The 19,817-nt window shown below is 39.5% G+C and overlaps 1 long non-coding RNA gene across 2 annotated transcripts; it reads left to right on the top strand.

Moving 5' to 3' along the window:
* Positions 1 to 304: 304 nt before the first annotated feature.
* Positions 305 to 19,171, top strand: LOC105489094 (uncharacterized). Of its 2 annotated transcripts, XR_011612582.1 has the most exons (6): positions 305 to 934; positions 1,986 to 2,064; positions 9,969 to 10,035; positions 13,858 to 13,907; positions 14,482 to 14,604; positions 19,009 to 19,171. It is a non-coding gene; the product is annotated as an uncharacterized lncRNA (long non-coding RNA). The 2 variants fall into 2 exon arrangements; XR_003019694.2 differs by lacking the exon at positions 1,986 to 2,064 and having other exon boundaries at positions 313 to 934.
* Positions 19,172 to 19,817: the final 646 nt, after the last annotated feature.

Raw genomic sequence — 19,817 nt, 5'->3', positions numbered from 1 at the left:
TGTTTCCTCATCTGTGATAACAGGACTATGATAGTACCTACATATGCTGGAGAAATTTAAAGCAGACCAGTGTGACTGGTGGGAGAGTTGTGTGAGATGTGGCTAAAGAGGTAGGCAGGTTGCAGACCCTGAATTAAGCAATAATTGAGTGCCCGCTATGCAATGGGTACTATGCTGGAAGCTTTATACATGTTATTTCGACTGAGTTGCTTCTCTTCAAGGAAACACTCATTGACCAAATTATTGAATGTGTGAAATGCAATTGTGCTCTTTTAAGGAGGATTGAATACACTGCCTTCAGCCTAGGATTCTTCTTGAGAAAGGAACTGTGCCAACTGTATAGTTCTCTGATTAAGTAGTCTCTTTCCTCAGCCATTTCTAATGGCAGAGTCTCCTGGGTCGGAACAGAAGAAGTGAATGCAGTTAGTTGGAAGGCATGAGCTTCGCACTCAGAAGATTGAGGCTCAGGTCCCACTGCTGCCATGTTTCAGGCCGTGTGAGCTTGGGCCAGTCAATTCCCCTTCACAAGCATTATTTTCCACATCCAAAGAATACAATACTCAGTTGCCTTTTCAAATTGCTATGGAGATCAGGTGAAATAATGCATATGGAAACCATTTTCACAATCCAGGAGGTAGCATACAATGTTAGAGACCAGTCAGTATTCATTGAGAGTTGACTTCTGCCTGCCCGCTGTTCTGGTCAACCTACTGGACCCAAGCAAAACACCCCATTCAAGTAAGGACACCTGTTACCATGTGAGATGCCACCTCACAAAGGAGGGGAGGGGGCACAGCTGTCCTGACCACCTTCCCAGCTTTCACTGAAAAAGCTCTTTTTCTCCTTGGGCTGGGTCCTCTCTCCTGCTGCCTCCACCATTCTGGTCTTCATTCCCAAGCCCTTCAGCCAGACATCAGAATTTCTCCTTGCACAGGTGCAGTTAAATAAGGCTTTACTCCTAGGAGTATTTGTCATGTAGATGGCTCACTAGAGAAAAAATATATATATATTTGCGGCATAAATGGTGGTTCTGAAATCTTCAGTATTAATTCTCCAGATCTCTGCTTCATTCTCTCTCTCTCTCTCTCTCTCTCTCTCTCTCTCTCTCTCTCTCTCTCTCTCACACACACACACACACACACATGTGCACACATGCACATACATATACTCACACAATTGCCAATGACTTTCATACATAGCCTTCAACTGTAAAGCTCTGAAGGCAGGAACCACATCTTGATCACTGAATCTCCAGTGCTCAGCACAGAGCCTTACACATAATAAGGGACTAGTAAACATGTGCTAAGAAAGCGAAGGAAGGAAGGAAGGGAGGGAGGGAGGAAGAGAGGAAGGAGGGAAGGAAGGAAGGAAGGAAGGAAGGAAGGAAGGAAGGAAGGAAGGAAGGAAGGAAGGAAGGAAGGAAGGAAGGAAGGAAAGAAAAGAAAAGAAAAGGAAAGGAAGGGAAGGGAAGGGAAAGGAAAGGAAAGGAAAGGCAAAAGGCAAGGCAAGGCAAGGCAAGCCAAGAGTGTTTCCAGTTGTGCATGGTTGCAGACAGTTCTTAGACTAGCTACTGTAGCCACTATTTCCAAGTATCTCTCCTCGAGCCAAGAAGCCCATCACACTCCCTGTAATTTGGAACTTCCAGACACCCAAATTTCTTCTAAAGTTTATGCCCCAACTCTCTGTACATCAATGATTTGCATCCTGAGCTGGTCCAAGCTATTTCTCTTCATGTGATGTTGTTCTTGAGTGTATCTCAAGGTGGTTTTGTCCTATTTTGTCTATTTTATTCAAAGATGAGTTATATCCACTTTCCTTTCAGCTGCAGCTTAGTGTTCTGCTAGTCTTTGTTCTCACTGATTGTCCACACTACCCAGTAGGACAGTTGGAATCACTCCAGAGATATTTGCTGGTAAACTTTTCTGATCACGCTTGTATTGGCTCAAACCAAATGTGAGATTCACACAAACCCTTGTCTGTTTCAGTCATATTACAACTCTTGAAGAATTAAGACATTTGGGAAGAGTTCCATAGCTTCTCCTGACCTTCCAAGGAGGCACCAAGGTAGAAAGAGCACAAACTTTGGACACAAAATAATCTGGATTTAAGTCCTATCCCTGCTGCTTTCAGGCAAGATCATTTCTTCCTCTGAGCCTTAGTTTGCTTACTCATAAAATGAGCATAATAGCTCTCCTTTTTGTCTGAGACTCTTTTAGTTGCAAGTGACATTAACCCAATTCAAATGGGCTTAATCCAAAAACAAAGTGGGAAATCCTTGACAGTCTGTCCGGCTTCAGGCAAGTTTAGATCCAGGAGTTCAGACAATCTTTGAAATTTCTGGTACTTCATCCATCTCTGAATTTGACTTTTCTCTATATGTTACTTCATCTTGAGGCTGCCTGTCAGCAGGTGGCAGTAGAAATGACATGACAAGTCCTTTACTCAGCCAATCGAAAGAAAAAGACCCTCACTCTTCCTGCAAGCATTGTTCATAGAGGAAATCTCTGTCCAGCCTGGATCAGATACCCACCTCTGTGGCCAGGTAGTTGGAACTTGGTTATGGACAGCTCTCCAGGGATAAAGCATGTGTACAGTGATAGTTACCCCATGGAAAGCATCCTGGAAGATGAATCAGGCTTATTACAGAATTCCTTCAATGGGTCCTTATAAGGCAATTTGTAAAGTGCCTCATTTGCTATGAGATGGCATTTGGAAAGGGTCTTAAACAATGATGAACACATTATGTTTGGCTTTAGTTCCTTTCCTCCCTTCCCCTACTTCCTTCCTAAAATCAGAGAATCTCAACTATAGGACCCAAAATGAACCATAATTAAGCCACTCTCTAGGACATGACCTCCTAGACACTGATGAACTGCCATTTAGGCAGAGCCACCAAGACTGCCTTGGACAAAATGATTTGAACACTAAGGCACTGCCTGTAATAACTTTTATTTACACATATGAGCCCCCTTGACACCGGTCCCATGTTCACCTTATATGGTATTACCAAAAAAAAAATTGTAACTGGGTGACACTGATAAAATGTAGTAAGTGTAAAATAATCCTGAACAAAGTAACATCTGACAACACTGATGCCTTCTTACAGGATAAAAAACCAAAAACCTAGATACCTGGAATATGACTTAAGATCCTCAAATTATCTTTCTATAGAAATTGGCATTCTATTCAAGTAGTACAGCCTGGACTCACAGGCAGGTTCTCGTGACTTTGTGAGTACTTTGTAACTTACGAAAATATTAAGTAGTAGATCTGAATGTGTGAAACATTGGTTTGTTCCTAAAAGACTACAATGAACTAAGTCTTTCTGATTTGGTGACCATGCCAATTTGTAGAAAAAGAAATATACAGACTCATTATTAGTGTGACTAAGCAGGAAGTGTAGACCATTTCATAATCACAGAAAACAAATGAAAATGCAATGGCTGATGCTTTATTTCCCAAGTGTCTAATAAAGTCCATGCCAGTGTTTATTGGCTAAGAGGATAATTTTTGGGAAGAGATCTGGCTCTGAGAGGGGAAGTCCTAAGTGTTTCTGTTTGACATTTTCTTTGCTGGGCAGCAACAAATGCCATAGGAATTGTGGGGGTACCTTGCTTATTAAGGAACAGGGAAATGACTTAATTGGACTATGAAATGCAAGGTGTGAAGATTTCACAATGTAATGACAACTAAGATGGTGCAAAGAAAAGAGATAGGAGCTCACAGATGCTGAAGATGAGGTTCTTGTAGGTTCACTTCTGCTGAAGGCAACCAAAGCCACCCAAATTAAATACAGGTTGAACATCCTCAATCTGAAAATCTGAAATCCAAAATGTTCCAAAATCTGAAATTTGGAAAATTCCACACCTGGCCTCATGTGATGAGTTTCAGTCCAAATGTAGGTACACAACACAGTTTATTCAGCGTCTCCAAGGGAAAAATAAAATTACCTTCAGGTTATGTGGATAAGGTATATATAAACCGTAAATGAATTTCAAATTTAGATATGGGTTCCATCCCCAAGATATCTCACTATAGACATGCAAATATGCCAAAATCCAAAGATAAAAGTAAAAAATTTGAAGCACTTCTGGTTTTAAACATTTCAGATAAGGGATACTCAACATGTAAGAGTAAAAATAGATTGTATTTATTGAGTGCTTACTGCTTGCCAAGCCCTGAACTAAGCACTTTAGACATAGAGTCTCATTTAAATCTCACAACAGCCCTATGAGGTTGCTTTTATTATTCCCATTTTACAAGTGAAGAGATGAAGACTTAGAAAGTTGAAGTAACTTTCCCAACATTCTACATCTAGTAATCGGAAGATGTGGAACATAAACCTAGGTAGTTGATCCTAGAACCTTAGTCACTAAACCATAATTTCTGGATTAGAGCAGAATAGATTTAAGATAGTCTGTGAGAAAATTAAATACCGGGGAATATACCAATAGTGGAATTTTCCATTTTTCTTGGTTTTTCTTTAAATATAGTTCTGGTCTAGAAAGAGGCTTTTCTTGTACACTAAGCTTCTATTGCCTCCCATCTGTGTTTTTAACAAAGGTAATTAGGGTCATCTTGGTTCAAGCAGACCTTCTTGTTTTTAATTACACTGCACCTGGAAACCTGAAAGAATGTACAGATTCACCGTATCTCCCAGCCGATGCTTGAAACGATTGGCATTGACCTCAAAGGACAAGAGGTCTTTAGTGAAGAATTCGGGAAATTAGGCCTTGGACCAGTCCACATAGTCCAGCAGTTAAAATTGCTCTGTAACTCTGTCTCTCAGACAAAAAAAAAAAAAGTTCATTTCTCTTCTCTTCAATCTATTGCTGCTGTGGTGATGACAAAAGCGCGGAGTAGCTCTGCTGTTCCTAAAATCCCCATAGATATGTTGGAATGTGTGAGATCAGCTTGACTTGTCCTTTACCTTGACCTCAGCCTGCTCTCCTGGACTCTCTCAGAACACGGGTGTGGAAGATTTGCTCTGGGATTTATTTCTGAGAAGCTTCAGGTGAGGTCTACGTGTAAGGGTGACCTTCCTCAGACAGCCGATCCTCTCCTCCAGATTTTACTTCAAAGGAAGAGGAATGTAAACAGGAACGCTGTGAATAGAGAAAGGACCAAGTAGCAGATCATTTTGCCTATATCTCCAAAGACGTTGAAAGGTACTACATCAGTGCCACCAGAAATTTTTAAACATGTTTTTCCAATTAAAGATATAAGAACATATTTGGAATAAGTGGAGTAAATGGCTTGTCAAAAATTTGACAGCCACAGCCAGAATTTGAAAAGAGAAAACTAAAGCACAAGAGTACTGCAGTTGTGACGATTTTAAGGAAGATTCTGTGAGTTAATGAGTGCAGTGAGTGGGGAAAGGCCCAGAGGGGATGTGTTTTGGATAGGATGGAGACCTAGGCAATTGAGAGTGGCCAGTCTGAAGGACTTCAGAGGTACAAACATGCAGGAGAAGCAAGGGGAGTGCCTGTTCTGCAATAAGTTTTTATGCCTAGGAGAAAGAGCCCAGGTACATTTACTAATGTAAAATCACTGGGTGGGAAGGAGCAGGCATGTTGAGTGCCTCTTTCAGAAATAAAAGCAGAAGCGGAAGTCTCAGCCATAAGAGAAGGAGTCAGAACCATGGAACTACACTCTATGACAACTGCTCTGCCAGGTTTGTGGCAATCCGTGTTGATAACATCCTTCATGCAAGAAGAATCTGATCTCCTGTATCTGCCAAAAAGAAAAGAGGCCTCAGGAAGCCAGTCCAGGCTAAGAAGGACCTCCCGATACAGTAGCATTTAAAAGACCCTTTAACGGATCTACAGTGCAGGTGGAAAATAGAAAGGTCGTGTTTGTGTCTTTGACACGTACATAGAGAGCCAAAAGGGGAAATAAGAAATCTGACAATGAGCCCAGAGAACATTTGAGGGATTCAAAGTTTCGTAATAGTAACTTTGAAACTGTTGAGTCAAATATAAGACTGCTGTTTATTATCCGGATACAAACTCCTTACATGAGGGAAGAAATGTTTGTTGTTCTTGTTGTTTTTAGTTTTTGCTGAATTTAAACCATAGGCAAATGGACAAATACCATTTGCCTAATGAGTGGAGGACTGAAAATGTGAATTCCACTCCAACATCCCACCAGGAACTCCTAAAATAAAAGACAAAGCAGAAAACCCCCTCGCCTAAGAATATGTCTCATGTATCAGCCAAACTCTAAACCTTTCAGAAGAAGAGACACGTTTCCAGTTATGCTCAGGGATGGTGCCTTTAATTGATGTGAAACCTGATCTAACTTAAAAGAACTGATCTGCTTCAAAGGAAAAGCTAGTCCTCTCTGATTCTGCCACTTCCATTAATGAGAAATAAATAATAATTGTTTTGCTGCAAAAGACCTTCCCCAGATTGTGAAATAACCTTTACCTATGAGGAGAAGAAGAAGGAGGGAGGAAGGAAAATAACCTCACATGGAGATTAAAGAAAGTCTTTCATATTTTGTAATTTGTGCCAGACATACTAAAGTACATTCTGGTCCTGGGAAAGGTCCATTCAGCCATGATTCCCTTCAAGATTCAATATTCATGCAAGAAACAGTTAATGGACACCTACATTGAGTGGGGTAGGAGCACAAGGTATCTGTTCTTGGCATTGAACAGATGAAGCAGTTATGACATCCTTGCTCTCAAGATGTTTATTTCGTAATCTAATAAAGTCTTGAAATAAATTATTTAAGCATCAAGGTGATGCTATTACGGGAGAACTTAACAGTGGAATACATTCAGGAGTTTTCCTCTTTTAAAAGATCTAATGATAGAGTTACAGAGAAAAATGCTTTTTCCTTTCTAACAATCTGTGAAATCACATTTAGCACGCAAAAAAAAAAAAAAAAAAAAAAGCTTCTGCCTCAATTACCAGTGCTTATTCCTGGTAATTCAAAAACTCAGAATTTATAACTGCTAGCCACTCATATCATGTGGTGTGACATTTTATATCAAAATTATGATAATATCTCCTGAACATGGTAGGAAAGTGTATGCTCTAAGAATGGGAGCCAGGCCAAATATGGCCTTAACAAACATGGGTCCTGGGAGGCCCTCCACTCCTGCCTTGTGAACATCTGTGTTGTAACAAAAGAGAGAGAGCACTGCCTTAGAGTAAGCAGAACTGAGCGAGTTCAAACCTGAGCTCTACCCTTGAGCAGCAATGGTAATCACTGCTACCGTTTAGAACACAGCATCATGGGCTAAAGCCTTATTGAAATGTGAACAAAACCCAGTGAGGCTTATTCATCATTGCTCATCAAACAGTAGGAATATAAAGTTCAGAGAGGTTAGTTTACCCAGCTAGGTATCAGATTCGGGATTTCAATTCAGAACTGACCAGGTTCAAAGCTCTTCCACAGTGGACACACCCCCTTTCACATCATGGCCCTTAGCCTCTTTACTTATTAAAGGGACTTAGCAAGGCCTCCCTGATATGGTTTGGGTCTGTGTTCTCCCCCCAAATCTAATGTTCAGTTGTAATCCCCAATGATGGAGGTGGGGCCTGGTGGGAGGTGATTGTATCATAGGGGGAGGTGTGGAAAAAAGTCATGTACCAGGACAACTACAACCATGAAGGTGGATCCTTCATGAATGGGTTAGCCCCAGCCCTTTGGTGATATTCTCCTGATAGAGTTCTCATGAGATCTGGTCGCTTAAAAGTACGTGGCACCTTCCCTTCCCCTCTCTCTGTTCCTCCTGCTCTGGCTGTGTGAAGTGTTGCTTCCCCTTTGCCTTCCACCATGACTGTAAGTTTTCCTGAGGCCTCCCCAGAAGCAGAGCAGATGCCAGCATCATTCTTCCTGTATAACTGCAGAACTGTGAGCCAATTAAACATCTTTTCTTTATAAATTACCCAGTCTCAGGTATTTCTTCATAGCAGCGTGAGAATGGACTCATACCCTCCCTCACAGCATTGTCAGGGAAGAATAACTTAAATGTGGTAACAAACTTGAAAAAGATGTATAGACTGTGAGGTGCCAATGCGTGAGATTCTGAGACACCATGCAATGAATGAGCAATTCATAGAACATGAATTCAGATTATATTTATCCCTTCATCATCATGATTTTGATATTTTGGGCCTCCTTCATGAAAAAAATGGATATAGATTTTGTAGGGCAAATAGAAGCCACATCTCATCGTTATTTTGGAATTTAAGAAAAAAATTGGCGGGTAGAGGCTTTGAATTTATAATTAAACTTCTGTGTCAAGAAGGTAGAAAAAACTCAATAGATAAGAAGTAATTTCCACAAGGTAAGGAGAAACTTCTAGATCATCCTACTTCAAAATAAAGAAAGCTATGAGTGTCTTGAGAATGCCACAATGCAATTAACAGGATGTGGATTTTGAGAGGACTCCCACCCATCATTGATGCTGCTTCAGGCCAGGCCCCTGACTTTTTCTCAGCCCTGTCTTCTACTGTCTGTCTTGCCCACATTCTCTGCCCCAGAATGGCTGTAGTTGTCCTGGTGCCTGATTTTTCTTCCACACTTCCTGACATTTTGCATTTTGTTCCCACTTCCTGAAATTTCTTCTTGCCCTTTTTCATCCTATTTATCCTCAGTTTATATGTTCCCTTGTACCTTCACCATCTAGTTCAAATCTGTTTCTTGATTTTTTTAGATCCGTCAAAACTCTATCCGCACTCTTTCAATACTGATAGCTAACACAGAGTGCTTACTATGTGCATATATGGTTCTCAGAGCTTTACATGCACTCAATCCTTTAATCTTCACCACAGAGATATAAACTATTGTTGAGGAAATTGAGATGAAAAGAAGTTAAGTAATTGTCCAAAATTACACCCTTGGTAAGTGGGAAAGCCAGGATTTAAAACCACATGGACTAGCTTCTCTACATAGTGTTCCCTTGAATGAAAGTAACACAATTATTTATTCTTTAGTCAATGAACATGTGGGATGTTTCCAGTTTTTGCTATTACTGCTAGACTTGCTATGAACATTCTTTGCACTGGAGATTTTCTCCAGGGCATAAAACTAGGGTTACAAAATATACATCTAGAGTATTGTGAATGATAATCTCAAATGACTTTCCAAAGTATTGGTATATGTTCTGAGCAGAAGCATAAAGGAGCCTATATTTTTGCCCATGCGTGGTAGTGTTGGATAGTAAGATGGTATCTCATTGATATCTCAATGTGCATTTCCTTAAATGCTGATGAAATTGAGATTCTTTTCCTATGTATATTCAACATTCACATCGTCTCTGCTGTGAAATGCTTGTTCATGTTTTCTACCCATTTTTCTACTGAGCTGTCTTTTTTTTTATTGAGGTGCAGAACTCTTTATGTAGTCTGAATACTAAGCCTTTGTCAACTGTAAGTGTTACAATGTCTTCTTCCATATTTTGGCATCTTTTCACTTCTTCATAGTATCTTTTGACAATCAGAAGCTCTTTAATTTAACATAATCAAATGTATTAATCTTTTCCTTTATGGCTAGTACATTTGAGGTCATATTAAAGAAATGTTTTCCTACTTTGAGGTTAGAAAGATATTTTCTCATATTTTCTTCTAGAATTTCTATAGTTTTGCCTTTAACGTTTAAGTTCAGAATCTACTTGGATTTGATTTTTTATATGGGTATGTCCAACTAGATAATCAGTTGTTCCAGAACTAACAAAAGTTCTTCCTTTCTCTATCAATCAAAACACTTCAATTCATATGAAATGCAAATTATTCACTCATTAGGTTGTTAAATTTTGATAACACATCAAATGTTTGTAAAATTTGGGGTCAATAGTTATTGTTGGCAGAAGAGTAAATTAGCATAATTTTAGTGGTGAACAATTTGGCAATTTATCAGAATTACAAATGACCCATTTCTACTTCTAGGAATTTAGCCTATAGATGCAATCTTAAATATGTCCAGAGACTTACTTACAAAGATATTCATTTTAGCGTTGTTTGAGCATTCACTGAAGCAAAACCACCTAAATTGAAAACCACCTGAATATTCATCAATGAGGTAAGATAAACTATGGTACATATTACGGAGCTGTTTAGAAAGGATAGGACAGTATTATATCCACTAAGATGGAATGTTCTGTAAGATATAAAAATAGAAATATATTTAATACATATGTGGAAAATATGTGTATAGATATGTAAAATGTATTTCGTAAAATATAAAAGCAAACTACCAAAAATTGGGTGTGGCATACTATTATTTTTATAAATGTGATTTATTTTTGCAGACTATCTCTGAAAATGTACACAAAAAATTTGAATAGTGATTGTCCCCATAGAGGAGAACCAGGAGGCTAGTACCCTGGAAGGAGACTCTTCTTCCTCTTAATGTCCTTCTTTTGTGTAGCTTCATTTTTTTTAACACATGCATATATTACCTATAGCTTGTTTTCATCTTAGTTAAATGAAAAAAATAAATGAGTGAATACAAAGATAGACAATTTGTGGTCTCCACATTCAAGGAGTTTATAGTTTAAAAGGTACAAAGAAAGGCACACAAATAGCCATAAGATAAGATGGCACGTGATAGGGAAGGTTTCCAAGAGAGGAAAAATATCTTCTTGCTGGACTTCTACATGAACTACATGTTTTTTTTAGTTTCTGTCCAGTATTATGCTTAGATAAACTTAAATCCACCATCAATCTGTTATATTTCCTCATTATTATGAACATTTACATGAAACTAGTTTTGCCTATAACCCTTTTCAGTCCATTCCCAAGGAAAAAATGCCTGGGTTTTAAAAATTTTTTTGTGAAGATGTGGTCTCATACATAGATCTTCTACAATTCAGATCTTGAAGAGAAAGAGGCAATTCCTCACTTATCTAGGGTACCAAATGGAGTATTCTCACCGCTGGGGGAAAGATGAACATTTACGGAACATTTACGGAACATTTTTGGAATGTCAGACTTTGGGCTAGGGCTTAAATAGTGTTATCTTGTTTATGCCTTACCACAATTTCAAGAGACAGCTGTTATGTCATTTTCAAATGAGGAAACTACTGTGTGGTATGCTGATTGCTAGCTGCTAACAAAGCTTTTCAAACTTTCCACTGGAGACAGAGAACAGAGAAAGCATATCCAATCTGAGAGATACAGTCAAAAGCAGCCTACCATAAGCTCCTTTTTTTAAAGTTTCAGGTTTCATCTTTGATATTCACTCAAATCATGTATACATTGTGTATTCATCTTTGCTTTAATGTATTCATTGTGTATTCATCTTTGCTTTAATAAAAATAGTAATGTTGTCCCATAGACCAGCAGTTAGAATCATTACTCAAGGAAGGTTGAGGCTGTGTAGCCTCTGAGTACGTAGCCCTTGCTTCACACCACACACACCACCTAGAGGTTCACGTTCCCCAGCCAGGGCCTGGGGAAACTAGTTATGCTTGCTTCCCAGACTCCACTGATCAAAGCAGTGCCAGCATAGGGTGGCATGAAAATTATAAGCTAACATTTCTGAACACATTTCTGAATAACCCAGCATACTATTTTACAAAGCAGATTTGTGGTGCCCATCCCAGGCATAATTGAACCAGAATCTGGGGATGATGACTGGGAACCTCCACTTTTAACAAACTTTTCAGGTGATTTTCTTTTTTTTGGGACAGGGTCTTGCTCTGTTGTCCAGATTGAAATTCAGTGGCATGATCATGGTTCACTGAAGCCTTGACCTCCTGGGCTAAAGCGATCCTCCCACTGCAGCCTCTTGAGTAGTTAGGACTACAGGTTTGGGCCACTATGCCTGGCTAATTTTTAATTTTGTGTAAGGATGTAGTCTCACTATGTTGCCCAATTTGGTCTCAAACTCCCGGACTCAAGCAGTCCTCCCAAAGAGTGGGGATTACAGACATGAGCCACCGCGCCCGACCTAGGTGATTCTTTTGTATTCTTTCAGATACATATAAGTTTTCCTGAACCTACTGCTCCTTTCTGAATCTATCTGGAAATCTAAAAGCCCCAAAGGCTGGCCTGTGTCATGTTCTCTAGACTGCCTCTGACCTCAGAACAAGAGGCTTCTGACCTAACCCATATCATGGGAGCTGAGTCTCCTCTAACCCTGCCCTCCTATGCCTGCCCATGCCCTGACTGAAATCCTTCGTCCTCTGTCTGGAGCATGTACTGACATAGCTGAAGAGGTCGTCTGTAAATTCAAAAGGAAGATATTTTTGTCTGAAGGTTTGAAAGAACTAATGATTAGCTTGGAAAGTCATGATGCTGGCTGCTGTGTTAGCTGTGGGAGGTATGTGGGGTGTAGAAAGAAGGAAGGAAGAAATCTAGTTTCCTTTTTAATCACATCCCTGATGGATTTGAGCAAGGTACTCAAGTTCTTTGATTTTCTGTTTTCGGTTGAAATCACCCAGTTGTCATCTCTCTTTGAGAATTTGCTTAGGAGTTTGGGGGTGGGGTCAGGGAAGACCCTGGGCATCGAGCACTATGGCCACTTAAGTCGGCAGGGGCCCAACTACCTGTGCTCCACAAGCTTGAGTGTGCTACTAGTTTGCTTCCCAAAAGACCTTAAATTCTAATGGATAATTTCTTTCCATGAGATCTGAAAAGTGTTTCTCTCTGCCAGTTACATGCTTTCCCTAAATTAATTGTAAAAGGGTAACCAGGATGCAAACTGATTATTTTGTTTTATTCTGCCCTTTTGCCAATTTTGACTGAAAGGCAGCAATATAAATGTTATCTTAACCATTTGTTGTTTAAATCTATGGCATGAAGGGAAGAAAGGCAAAGGTAAAGATGGTTTTTGTGTGTGCTCAAAGCTTGTCTGAATCCAGGGCAAATTTTCAATATAATTACCCAAAATTGGAAGACGTCTTTCAGGCTCATTAAATCAGTTTGTTTTTATCCAGACAAAGCCTTCCTTGATATCCAAGCATGTAAAATGTTGATGGTTGGAGAGTGAAAAAAAGAAAAGAAAAAAGCGTCTGGATAACCTGACACAAAAATTAAGATACACCATGTTTTAATTCATAGGTAAATCAATCCAGATTGGAATATCTGCTTTCATCCCCTATGTAAGTCCATTTCTAAAATTAGTTTTATCATTATTATAATTTTAAAATAATAGATGTTCAATGTAGAAAACAATAAAATATAGAAAAGGGTAATGAAGTAAGTACCAATTTCCTATTGTCCCACCATCCAGATATACCCCACCATGCTATATACCACACTGTTAATATTTTGTGGTCTGTCTTATACACACTTAACTGTGTGTGTGTGTATTTACATGCATACATACTACACACCTGCCATTGTTTTGAACATGGAAGGCATCACCTGGGGAAGGCCTGCTATCTAACCAAATTCCTTCTAATCAGGGCCAGCAAGGTATATGAGAATAGGTGTAACAACAGCTCTTCCCCCTACCAGTCATTAAAACTGATTGCACCAAGTTTGTCAGCTACTTCCTTTTGCTTTTTGCTCAATCCCTAGGCACATTTCCCTCCTTACTTCATCTCTTAGCAGTTTTTAATGCAGATCACCACTCTCCCCTTCTAGAACAGTCTCTCGCCTTGATTCCATGACAATGAATCCTCCTGGACTTTCTCCTGCCTCCTGGCCATGTCTCTGTTGATGACATGGAATATCTAGTCTCCCCCTCCTAATATTTCAAAAGATGGCTACTCTTGAGGGTTCTGTCCTAGAATCTTCCCTCTCCCTACTCTCCAGACATTTGGTTTTCCTAAGGAGCTATGTCATCTCTAATCTCCAAACCTTCTTTCTATATTCTTCTTATTTCTAGATCACATTCCCCACTCTATCCCTGTTCATACACACTTGACCAAGAGAACTTTTACTTATCTTTCAGATGTCGGTTTAGACATGACTGCATTTGGAAAGCCTTTGTTGACACCTGAGGTCAGTGTCAGTGTGTGTCCTGTATGTGTCTGTAAGACTCTATTTTTTTCCTTCCTCTACTTACAGCACTATTTTATATGTATCTGTTTATTTGTCTATATGTCCCATTTCATTGAAAGGACAGGGACTGTGTGTGTGTTGTTGGGGTGGGGGTTTGTGTTTTGTATTTGAGATAGAGTCTCACTCTGTCACCCAGGCTGGAGTGCAGTGACATGATCTCAGCTCACCACAACCTCTGCCTCCAGGGTTCAAGTGACTCTCCTGCCTCAACTTCCTAAGTAGCTGGGACTACAGGTGCCCACCACAACACCCAACTAACTTTTGCATTTTTAGTAGAGGTTGGGTTTCAGCATGTTAGCCAAGCTGGTCTCAAACTCCTGACCTCAGATGATCAACCTACTTCGGCCTCTCAAAGCGCTGGGATTACAGGCATGAGCCACCGTGCCCAGCCAGGGACTGTGTTTTATTAGTCATCACTACATCCCAGATCCTAGCAGTGTCTGGAATTTAGTAGACTCATAATGTTTATTGAATAGGTAGATGTCAACACAACTACTAACACCATTCTTTGTAGTGTATTGTATAGTTCAATCAGTGAAGACTGATACATCATCTTATATCAGCTGCATTCCTTCATCTTATGACAAACATAAACATGATTTTAAAAGTTGAATATCTTGTCGGAGGACAAAATCAGGTAAATTGCCCTTTATCTGCAATTTGGGGTTTAGATCAAATATAAATGAGGGGCTTTCAACCCAAGAACTACCTATGGAATAAATTTGTAATATCCCTTCCCTAGAGCTCTTTGACTATTGGACAAGATGTCATGAGGTTTCTGTTATGGACTGAATTGCATCCCCTCCAAATTCATTTGTTGATGCTCTAATCCCCAGTGTGACTATATCTGGGGATAGGGTCAAATACCTATTTGGGAGGTAATTAAGGTTAAATAAGATCCTAAGAGCAGGATTCTAATCCGAAAGAACTGAGGTTTTATAAGAGGAAGGAATCTCTCTCTCTCTCTCTCTCTCTCTCTCTCTCTCTCTGTCATGTGATGACAGCAGGAAGGTGGCTGTCTGTAATTCAGGGAAAGAGCCTTCACCAGAACCTGACTAAGTTGCCACCCTGATTTGGACTTCCAGTCTCTAGAACTTTGAAAAAAATATATTTCTGTTGTTTAAGCCCCTTAGCCTATGGTATTTTGTTATAGCAGCTTGAGCTGACTAATACAGCCTCCATGCAGACACAGGCTCCCAGAGACTTAATCTATCTTGTTAACCATTAATCCCCTACTTTGAATGGAGTCTGGCATATTGCACATGGTCAATAATTATCTATTACATTAATGAATTTTCAAGAATCATTGTTCTGAGGCTGCAGGTGAAACATGATGGAAAGCAAATGGCCATCCAGGATGCTAGTAGCTGTAATTTATAGTTACTTGAATTCACACATACCTATGTTTGTATTGCTGTATTTATTTATTTCCCTGATGCATTTATAAATTCTTAATTTTGTTTCTCCTGAAAAATGTTCTAGTTACTTACAAAAACACATATTTTGCAGTAGAGTAATAAAGGTAATAAAGAAGTAGATGAGAAAATTGGGTATAAGGGCAAGATAAATCCACAAGTAAAGTTAGCATACAAGGATATATGCCATAAGAATCTGTATCATTTGGCTCTGAACCTACTAGAATCCGAAGCAAAGAGTTAAATCTATTCAGTTATAACATTTGGGGTATCTGTAAGATAAAAGCAAGCCAGCTGCCAAAGAGCTAGAAGGTGAATGCTGCTACTCAGGGCAGGGATTTGGTCTGTTTAGTTCACTGCTCTATATCTAGTGCCCCAGAACAGTGCTCAGCAAAAACTGAGTAAGTTACATTTTTTAAGTGAATTAATAAATATAGTGTTTTCCTAAGTTTAGGCACTGGAGGATCTTCCAAAAAGGAGAAACTATGTAATAAAGTAGGTAACATCCTCAAGACATCCCTATGATCAACAAACTCTTTAATTCCCTAGAGCTGTTTTCTTTTCACACTTCAATATAGACTGTTGGTGTGAAATATAATTCAACAAAATTAAATTTTATAATATCAGTTCTTTAAGTTCATCAGTTGTAGCTTCCTGATGATCTTTTTGTGCCAAGAATAAAATGTGTTTTCAGGCAAGTGTTCCGTGAAGAAACATTGAAGCTTATTTCTCATAACATTTGATAAAAAATAGGCAGCAGAGTCTTAAATAATATTCTTCAGCAAAGAATCAATGTGCACCTGTGCATTATTGTTGAGGAAGGATAGCCACGTGCTTTGACAATCAAATGTCTGTAAGGAAAGATAGTGCTACTCTTAGATATTCTTATTGCTAACACTCATTGGGTAACTTCCATGTGCCGGGTACTGGGCTAAGAATTTCCTTTAATCCCAAGTGGCAGGTATTCTCATTAACCTAACATTTTACCAAAGCTTAGTGGGGTTAAATAATGAAAATCACAGAACTAGTAGTGTAAGAGGCAAGATTTAACTCAGGATGTCTGATCCCAAAGCCTGACCTCTTGACCGATATTAATGCCTTTGTAAAAAGTAAGGAAGCGTCTTGAGATGTGCCAGAGTTAATAACCTTTGTTTTTCTCCTCCCCATCAAGCATAAACACACATATCCAGTATTCTCTATATGCAAAGATATGCTTTTCCACAAAACTGCATTCTGAACTTTATTCTATATATCCTGGTAGCAATGAAATAAGTGATGTGGTAACAATAGAATGTAATCATGTTCACATCTTACCAATTTCCCAAATGTACCTTGTTAAATTTTTAAATAATTTTAGTCACAAACTAAAAGAAATTGAGTCTTTCTTTTAGAAACGTAACAATTCTTTCTGTTAGAAACATATAATTCTGCTTCTTTTCGAACAGCCTAAGCAGGAGGTTATGATTCAGTTCATAGCCCAGTTCCAGAAGGGCCATTTTCCTGTGTCTTTTCCTTGAGTAAATAATGCACAAGATGATCATTGTCTGGGTGCAGTATCATAATGGGTTTTATTTTTATTTGAATTTTCATTTATTGATTTTGTTTCTCTTCCACATGAATAATGCATCCTTTCAGAAGGCATCCAAATTCGCATTATTTGGCACACTCAATAAAAAGTCCTTTATTCTGAGCAGTTACAAATACAAATTATGTAGTCAATGTGTTTTTAAACTGTTTAAATATGTATTTAGATGCTAAACTGAGGCGTTATTAGAGAGGTTTGTATAGCAAGTGGCATACAGGTTTACATTGTCCAAATATCTGCTCATCCTAATAAAATAACATTAAATGAGGCTGTTGTGGTTCATTTGGGAGAAACAGCATATTTAAATATTGATATAAACAGCATCCTTGTAATCATTAGCAGGGGCTGTAACTGTTAAGGTAAACAATGCAGCCCCTTCAGTGCTTTGCACAGATTGACATACTTGAGGAATGCAGTATATCACTTGTCGCAAGAATTCTTTACTTACGTTCTATGTGATCAAAAGATAACTTAAATAATATCTAAACTGTTCGCCCCTGATTCATCTTCCTAAGAACATGGTGAGGGGGTGAGGGGTTCTGCAAATGGAGACTGGTGAAGGAAGCTGGCGGTACTCCAGAGAGGGAGATACATGGCTGAGGAGGAAGGGACTTAACACTATATCCCCTCTTGCCCCAGGGCCATTAGAATGGGTTTAGGACAGATACATGATGATTTTATGCCTAGCTATGCCCTTGGTCAAGGCACTGTATCTGGCAGGGATTTGTTTGAAAGGAGAAAAACAGAGGAGCTTCTTTTGATACAGACAAAGAAGTTTAACAGAGGTGGGATATGTGAACTAAGAAAAATAATTTGTTCAGCTCAGTGACCAAAATCTTGTTTTTGGGAGAAAGAAGTGATCTCCTAGAACATGGCATTTCAGGAAGGTCTGGTGGTGGTCTTTTGGGGTTGGGGAGAGCATTGTCTCAGTATTCCAACCCTTAGTTAGAAGATGAGGGTAAGAGTCATTGAAGGTAAATAACTTCCAAGGTCTTCGGAGGTCATTTAGTCTGGCCAATAACTGGAAGAGGACCAAAGGTAAAAATGGTACCAATGCAGGGAATGGAGTGAGGGGAGAGACTATGTCATAACTGGGGAAAGAGAGGAAAGAACCTGCATAGCAGCAGGTGTTGGGGAAAAAGCATGATTTCTACCTTGGGTGAGTCTCTTTGACAGATCATAGGGCCTGACAGGTCTCAGGTTCCTTCCTGCCCAGTTCTAACATTCTATGTGTTAGCAGGTTTAACTTTCCAGGTAGTAATATCCAGAGAGAACTAGTGAATGGAACCAGGAGTGGCCATAGAGATGGGGAAACACTTAATTTGCAGGTGGTCAGGCAAATCTTGGGACCTTGGGAAATCAGTCAACAGAGGAGAAGTTCTAAAGGGATGAAAGAAATCCAAAGTCAACAGGACTAAAGAGAAAGGCCGAAAGCTTATTTTCTTAATGATCATTTCCCTTTTCATCCAGAGAGTGTGAGTCACTCTTGTCTTGTTTTGGGTTCCTCTTGAAGGAGACTCAGAGTCAAAGATTTTAATGCAAGAGGTTTTTTTGGGAGATAATCCCAGGAAACAGCAGGAGGGAAATGGGGAAGTGAGACAGGGAAGGGAAGGATGCCAACAAAGGAAGCCTTATTAAACCAGTTGCGGCTCTAGGCACCTGGAGCTCAAGAATTCTGGAGGACAGAGTAAACACACCTTGAGTTACCCTGACCGTGGAGCTGGGATGCTAAGCTACTTATTTGTATATATCAACTCAGTTTTTGACTCTTTGTCCATCAAATTAGTTATCCATGAACCCAGCCATTGGATGAGAGCAGCTTCTGGAGGAATTCACAGCCTAGCACTTCCTACTTGCTTTGCCCACTGGTCTATCATGCTCCCCATTCTGGCAAAATCCTCAGGCAGGGAGTCATGGGGTTCACAGTAAATGTCCAGGGGGTTATAAGTAGGCACCAACTGTGTCTGCTACTGTTTTTTATGTTTTAGAAATTAATTTTAAAACCTGGATCTGAAATTTTTCAACTTCTCTTGTTATGAAGTGATTTCCAGCAGGAGTGATGCAAAAGCTGCAAGGCTTTGTACTAGAGGAAGAGGATATAGTTAAAGGCATCAGGATGTCTACAAAACAGATTTATTTCCATCTCAGCAGGATGCAGCCATGTTTCTCTAAGTGTTGATTAAACTGTTCCTCCATGGTGGCTCCCTTGTTTGCCTCATTCATGTTGTTCTCATTTACCTCCTTTTGCTTTGGGAATTTGCCAGCATGGAACTTGTTTCAACGGCTACATTGATTAGGTACAAGCTTATGTTAAGCTGGAAGCCAATAAACGTTTGGCTAGAGAACTTGTGGGGCTCATTAACCCAAGACAAGGTTTAGGGCTGAAAGTACAAATAGACCCAGGAAGGCTATGATGAGTGTATAAACACTAGACACATAATGGACCGTCCTTCTCAGTGAGCGGCACTTCACTTCACTTTTGAGATTAACAACAAGGAAATCCCTCAAGTTATTTCACATAGAGTCTCTTGAGGGGAGTCTGAATATGTGGGTCTGATGTCATTGGCAAGTCTTATGCTTGCTTTGAGCTTTTGACTGGGTCAAGAAGCAGCATGGTACAGCTAAAAAGCTCAGGCCTAGGAGTCAAGAAGGGTTAGATTCAAATTCTGGGCAAGGTAATTGCCCTACGACCTGGTCAAGGTGCTGAAACTCTCATTTTCCCAAAAAAATCTGGGCAATAATTTCTACATCTCAAATTATGGGGAGAATGAAATAAATATCCCATATCCAATGAATTAAAGAGGGCCTGGCTTATAAAATGTGCTCCAAGAAAGTTATTTCCCTACAACT

Source organism: Macaca nemestrina, chromosome 14 (genome assembly GCF_043159975.1).
Source record: "Macaca nemestrina isolate mMacNem1 chromosome 14, mMacNem.hap1, whole genome shotgun sequence".
NCBI lineage: Eukaryota > Metazoa > Chordata > Mammalia > Primates > Cercopithecidae > Macaca > Macaca nemestrina.
Note: the sequence above shows the minus strand (reverse complement) of the source record. Positions and strands in the feature narration are given on the sequence as shown.